We start from the raw sequence: 6,555 nt of genomic DNA, 5'->3' as shown, positions 1-6,555 counted from the left end.
CTTAACCATCTGGCTCTGGACACCAGAACTACAGCTTTTCTGGGTACCATGGATATGAAACAAAAAGACAGTTCTTGACACCATCAAAAACTGAGCCCTATCAAGAAAAAAATAACAGGCTGCTTGGGCAGTCATAAAGGTTCAAGAGACAACCAACAGCTGGGGAAAGGGTAAATGATAAAGCTCATCCCCTACACAAGGTCACTCTCTGAAGGCCAGGAGAGATAGCACTTTCATGTAATACATAAAAATAAACACAGAGAACCAAGCAAAATCAGGAGAGAGAAGAGTATACTTGAAACAAAACCAAGATAATCCACACCCAAAATAAAAACATCTGTGAAATAAATAAGTTGCCTAATGAAGAGTTTAAAATAATAGTCATAAAGATGCTCACTGAACTTGAATGAAGAATGGATGAATACAGCAAGAAATTAAACAGAGACTGAGAATATAAAAAATTAGCAAACAGAAGCCACAGAGCTGAAGAATATAACTGACTCAAAATGATACTAGACAGGATCAGCAGCAGAACAGATGGAGCAGAAGAACAAGTCAGTGGCCTGAAAGACTGGACAGTGGAACTCATCCAAACAGAGCAACAAAAAGAGCAACAAATGTAAAGGTTAAGATAGCTTAAGGGACCTATGGGACAACATCAAGCAGAATAACATTTGCATTTTAGGGATTCCAGAGAAAGAAAAGAAAATGGGGTGGAAAACTGATTTGAAGAAATAATGGCTGAAAATTTACCTAACCTAGAGAAGGAAACAGACATCCAGACTCAGCAAGCCAGGAAAGTTCCAGACAAGAAGCCAAAGAGATGCACACCAAGAGACACTGTAGTTAACATGGCAAAAGTTAGAAAGAGAAAAATCTAAAAGCAGCAAGAGAAAACAACTTGTAACATACAAGGGAGCCACCCTGAGAATAGCAGCAAATTTCTCAGCAGAAAAATGCAGGCCAGAATGGAGTGGTGTGGGTAGATTCAAAGTGCTATACAGAAAAAGAAAGCCCACCAAAAACACTCTACTTGGCAAGGTTAACATTCAGAAATAAAAAAGAGATAAAGAACTTCCAAACAAACAAAAGGTAAAGAAGCTGGTCACCACTAAATCAGCCATACAGAAAATATTAAGAATTATTTTTTTTTAACTGAAAAGAAAAGGTCCTAAGTAGTAACAAGAAAACACAGAAAGTTAAAAACTTCACTGGTCAATGTAAATATACAGTAAGGTAATGAATCAATCACATTAATGCTAGCATAAAGGTTAAAAGATAAAAGTAGTAAAAAATAACTATAACTACAGTAATTAGATAATGGATAAACAAAATAAAAAGATGAAAATGTGACATCAAAACATAAAACATGTTGGGGGTAAAAATATAGAGTACATTCAAACTTAACTTGGTATCAACATAAAATAGATAAATACAAGCTGTTACATGTGAGCTACATAATAACTGAAAAGTAAAAATTCTATACTAGATACATGCCTATCAGAGATATTATAGGTTCAGTTCCAGAGCACAGCAATAAAGAAAATATCAAAATAAAGTCAGTTGAGTGAGTTAACACACATTTTTTGTTTTCCCAGTACACACAAAGTTGTAGTTACACTATAGTCTATCAAGTGTGCAATAGTATCATGTCTAAGAAAAGAATACCCATACCTTAATGTAACTCTTTATTGACCAGGGGATTTTTGCAGAAACTAAAACTAAACCTATGGTCAGTGATTTTTATTTTGGCCAGCCAAAATCTAATTCTGTTATTTTGCTAACTCTTTGTGGGTTATTATATTCAATAATTACACCTGACATGCCCGTAGTGTTCTTAGGACCGAGTTTCATTTTCACTTTTCTATTTCAGAATCACTAAGGTTTTCTGCCTTTTTGTTGGTCTAATATTCATATCATCAGAATCAGAACTATATTCTAAAGAACTGTCATCTTCTGAGACCCTAGTATATATGTCACTCAGACAATGAGAAAAAGTATCTGCATAAAATTCACCAAAAATTACTCAAAATTTCATTTTTGAAACTTTTATAGTAATAAACTTGTATTTATAATAAAAACAAGATGCAAATATTCTCAACATACTTAGCTGACTGAATTCAATAATACAATAAAAGGATTATATGCTATGATCAAATAAAATCTATCCCAAGGGTGCTAGGATGGTTCAATATCTTTATATCAATGTGACAAGTCACATAAACAAAATGAAAGATAGAAATCATTTAATAATCTCAACAGATGCACCAAAAGCTTTCAGCACAATACAACTTTATAATTAAAAACTCTCAACAAAGTGGGTATAAGAAGGAGTGTGTCTCCATTTAATAAAGGCCACATACAGCAAGCCCACAACTAATATCATCCTCAGTGGTGAAAAGCTGGAATTATTTCCTTTATTATCAGAACAAGAAAAGTAATTCTTGTTACTTTTATTCAGCATAGTATTGGAAATTCTAGCCATAGCAAATAGGTAGGAAAAAAGTCATACAATTTGAAAAGGAAAAAGGAAAAGTATCACTATTTGCTGACAAAATTATTTATATATAGAAAATGTTGGGCTTCCCTGGTGGCTCAGATGGTATAGAATCTCCTTGCAATGCAGAAGAACTGGGTTTGATCTCTGGGTAAGGAAGATCCCCTGGAGAAGGGAACAGCTTCCCCTTCCAGTATTCTTGCCCGGAGAATTCTATAAGAATCCACCAAAAGTCTATTAGAAATAATAAACAAAAGTAGTAAAGTTTCAGGGCAAAAAAATCAATGTACAATAATCAGTTGCATTTTTATACACTAAAAGTGAATCATCAGAACAAAAGGTAAGAAAAATTCCCATTTACGGTTGATCAAAAACAATACCCAGGAATAAATTTAATCCAGGAGGAGAAAGCTCTATACACTGATAATTATAATATACTGATGAAAGAAACTGAAGCAAGCACAAATAAATGGAAACATAGTCTGTACTCCCAGACTGGATGAAATAATAGTTATTATGTCCATATTACCCAAGACAACCTACAGGCTCAATGGCATTTTTCACAAAAATAAAATTTTGAAAATTCTAAAATTTGAATGTATCCACAAAAGATCTCAAATATCCAAAACAATTTTGAAAAAGAGGGACAAAACTGGAGGCATGATGCACCTGGATTTCAAACTATACTACAAAGCTACAGTAATCAAAACAGTATGGTAATGGCACAAAAATAGATACCCACACAGATCAATGAAACAGAGTAGAGAGCCCAGAAATAACCCTTTATATACATGGTCAACTAGGGAGGAAAGAATATACAATGGGGAAAGGACAGTCTCTTTAATAAATGATGTTGGGAAAACTGGACAGCCATACGCAAGAGAATGAAACTGACCACTATCTTACTGCTATACCACAGACAAAAATGAATTACTTTCCAAACAGTAATTTAGGGATCAAGGCTAACTTGACTTTGAAGTGCTGCTGTCTCAATATGTAGATTACCACAACACTCAGCAGAGAAAATGAGAGGTACTGAATTCATATCTATCCTTAAGGGCTTTGAGCTGCTCATAGCTATCTGGTCATAAATAGTCACCCTGTCATGCTTAATTCTAAGAGGGATGAGAGGTCTTCCCACCCACTAGAAAGGAGATCCAGATATAGTGAGCACTTGTCTTTTATGTCACGTCTACATGCCACAAATGTGCCTAGAGTTGAACAAATAGTTACAGAGAGAACATCCATGTACCAACAATGTGAAGAACTCTTCCCACAGCGTCACAGTCCAGGATGCTCTTCCCAATCTCAAGATTCTCCTTCTTCCATGGGGTGACCACTGTTCTAAAGGGTAATCTCAAAATATGGGAATCGACTTCAAAGTTATGATTCAAAGAAAACAAATTAGTGTTAAACTCAATTAAACTTAACCAAGTTATTTCCTAAATTGCTATAAAATTTCAGTTTAATTTTTTCATTACTAAACAAATATGCCATCGAAATTTCTTATTGGTATTTAATCTACTATTGTTTTACAAACCACATTTCATTTGAGATTATAATATTATAGCTTAAAACATGAACCTTATCAAAGTACACCATAAAATTATGACACTAACTGGATTATTTCTGCATTTTGTTTTAATTAGAATAGAAATATATGTGTAAAATCCAGATGGAAAATGTAAGTAAAATTGGGTAAAACTTACATGGTGATTATTTAGAAATTATATATATTTATGTCTTTTTCTTTCTCTTTCTTCAAGTTGCTTAAATAGCCTAAATTTAGATTTACAGTGTGTTTAAATGAAATCCCCATTAATATTATCTAAAAACAGTATCCCAAAAATGAAAAGATAAATTATTATCTTACTACTCTCAGAGAAACACTGAAGAGGGAACTAAGTGTTTAGATAAATTTTATTTGATGTTGCTGCTGCTTAATTGCTTCAGTCGTGTCCAACTCTGTGCGACCCCACAGACGGCAGCCCACCAGGCTCCACCGTCCCTGGGATTCTCCAGGCAAGAATACTGGAATGGGTTGCCATTTCCTTCTCCAATGCATGAAAGAGAAAAGTGAAAGTGAAGTCGTTCAGTCATGTCCGACTCCTAGCGACTCCATGGACTGCAGCCCACCAGGCTCCTCCATCCATGGGATTTTCCAGGCAAAAGTACTGGAGTGGGGTGCCATTGCCTTCTCCGTTATTTGATGATAAATAAGAAAAAAGTATTGATAAAAATAAGTTGAGACATTGTTTCAAATTTCTCCTTTAATAATTTATTTTTATTAACTAAGACTCACTTTACTTGTCTACTGTTGGATGGTATTCCTCAGCTATTAGCCTTCTCTGGAAATTGCCCTTGCCTGGAGAAAACTATCTTGCCTGTCTCACACTTCTTAGGTCAGCCATCATCCCACAACTTGTCCAAATGAGAGTATCAGGCCCAGTCCCTTGGCTCAACTGGACAACCCTCAAGGGCCATCTCAGCTTCACTGTCTCGACTGTAATTCTCTATCTGCCAATTCTGTTCCTTCCCCCTTCCTTGCATAGGAATTGCTCTAATGGGCACCCCCTAATAAACTTTCTGAATCCCCATCTTTCAGTCTGCTTCCCAAGGGATTCAACTTGCAATATCCATTCAAAACTGGCAACATTTATACACACACACACACATATGCATATGCACAATTTATTTTGGTACCATAAAAATTCTGTCAGAAAAATTTAATGCTTACCTTGAAAAAAATCTGTGCATTAATGAAAGGACCAGTTTAGTATGTGGTGGGAAGAAAGCTAAACTATGGTTAGATAATTGTGATTAGCTGATATATGTTACTATTTTTACTAACCTAATGTTTTATTTATTTAAATAAACTCATTAATAGAATTTGGCAAGATAAAAGAGAGATTAAAAACACAACTGGCCTAGGGAACAGAAGAATAAATGTAAACACATTAAGCTAGACTGTTTTGCCATGTTAATTAAGAAAGAACCCATTAGTTAAAATAACTGCTTCCTGTTGAGAAAGGCAATGGCATCCTACTCCAGTACTCTTGCCTGGAAAATCCCATGGACGGGGGAGCCTGGTAGGCTGCAGTCCATGGGGTCTCGAACAGTCGTACATGACTGAGCGACTTCACTTTCACTTTTCACTTTCATGCATTGGAGAAGGAAATGGCAACCCACTCAGGGGTTCTTGCCTGGAGAATCCCCGGGACGGGGGAGCCTGGTGGGCTGCCATCTATGGGGTCACACAGAGTCGGACACAACTGAAATGACTTAGCAGTAGCATTGAGAAATTTAGTTGGTTAATTTTGTACAGTATGCCTATTCTGTGTATTTTTTGTTGTTGTTTATCTCTGTAAGTTAAAATGAATAAGATCTTGTGAGAGAGTATCAAAGGATATCGAGAAATTATGCTAAAACACATTTGCTCAAATATAACTAAACCATCTTTTCAGATGAGAAAAAAGGCCTATAAAGATCTTCGATGCCATTAGTCTCCATATGATGTCTAATTCCATGTTCATTTCCCAAGATGGATAGTACATAAATTGATATCATTAATGACAGTTTCTTTCTGTAGAAATCTTTCTTGAGTGCTCGCTTCGGCAGCACATATACTAAAATTGGAACGATACAGAGAAGATTAGCATGGCCCCTGCGCAAGGATGACACGCAAATTCGTGAAGCGTTCTATATTTTTTGACCAAGTGGGCTTTATCCCAGGGATGCAAGGATTCTTCAATATCCGCAAATCAATCAATGTAATTCACCACATTAACAAATTGAAAAATAAAAACCATATGATTATCTCAATAGATGCAGAGAAGGCCTTTGACAAAATTCAACATCCATTTATGATAAAAACTCTCCAGAAAGCAGGAATAGAAGGAACATACCTCAACATAATAAAAGCTATATATGACAAACCCACAGCAAACATTATCCTCAATGGTGAAAAATTGAAAGCATTTCCCCTAAAGTCAGGAACAAGACAAGGGTGTCCACTTTCACCGCTACTATTCAACATAGTTCTGGAAGTTTTGGCCACA

General features: G+C 35.5%; 1 non-coding gene across 1 annotated transcript; it reads left to right on the top strand.

Moving 5' to 3' along the window:
* The first annotated feature begins 6,099 nt into the window (after positions 1–6,099).
* LOC128044105 (U6 spliceosomal RNA) lies at positions 6,100–6,206 on the top strand. The gene has a single exon (XR_008199073.1). It is a non-coding gene; the product is annotated as a U6 spliceosomal RNA (small nuclear RNA).
* The last annotated feature ends 349 nt before the right edge of the window (positions 6,207–6,555 follow it).

Source organism: Budorcas taxicolor, chromosome 2, assembly GCF_023091745.1.
Source record: "Budorcas taxicolor isolate Tak-1 chromosome 2, Takin1.1, whole genome shotgun sequence".
Classification (NCBI taxonomy): Eukaryota; Metazoa; Chordata; class Mammalia; order Artiodactyla; family Bovidae; genus Budorcas; species Budorcas taxicolor.
This window is presented reverse-complemented; position numbering and strand designations above follow the sequence as displayed.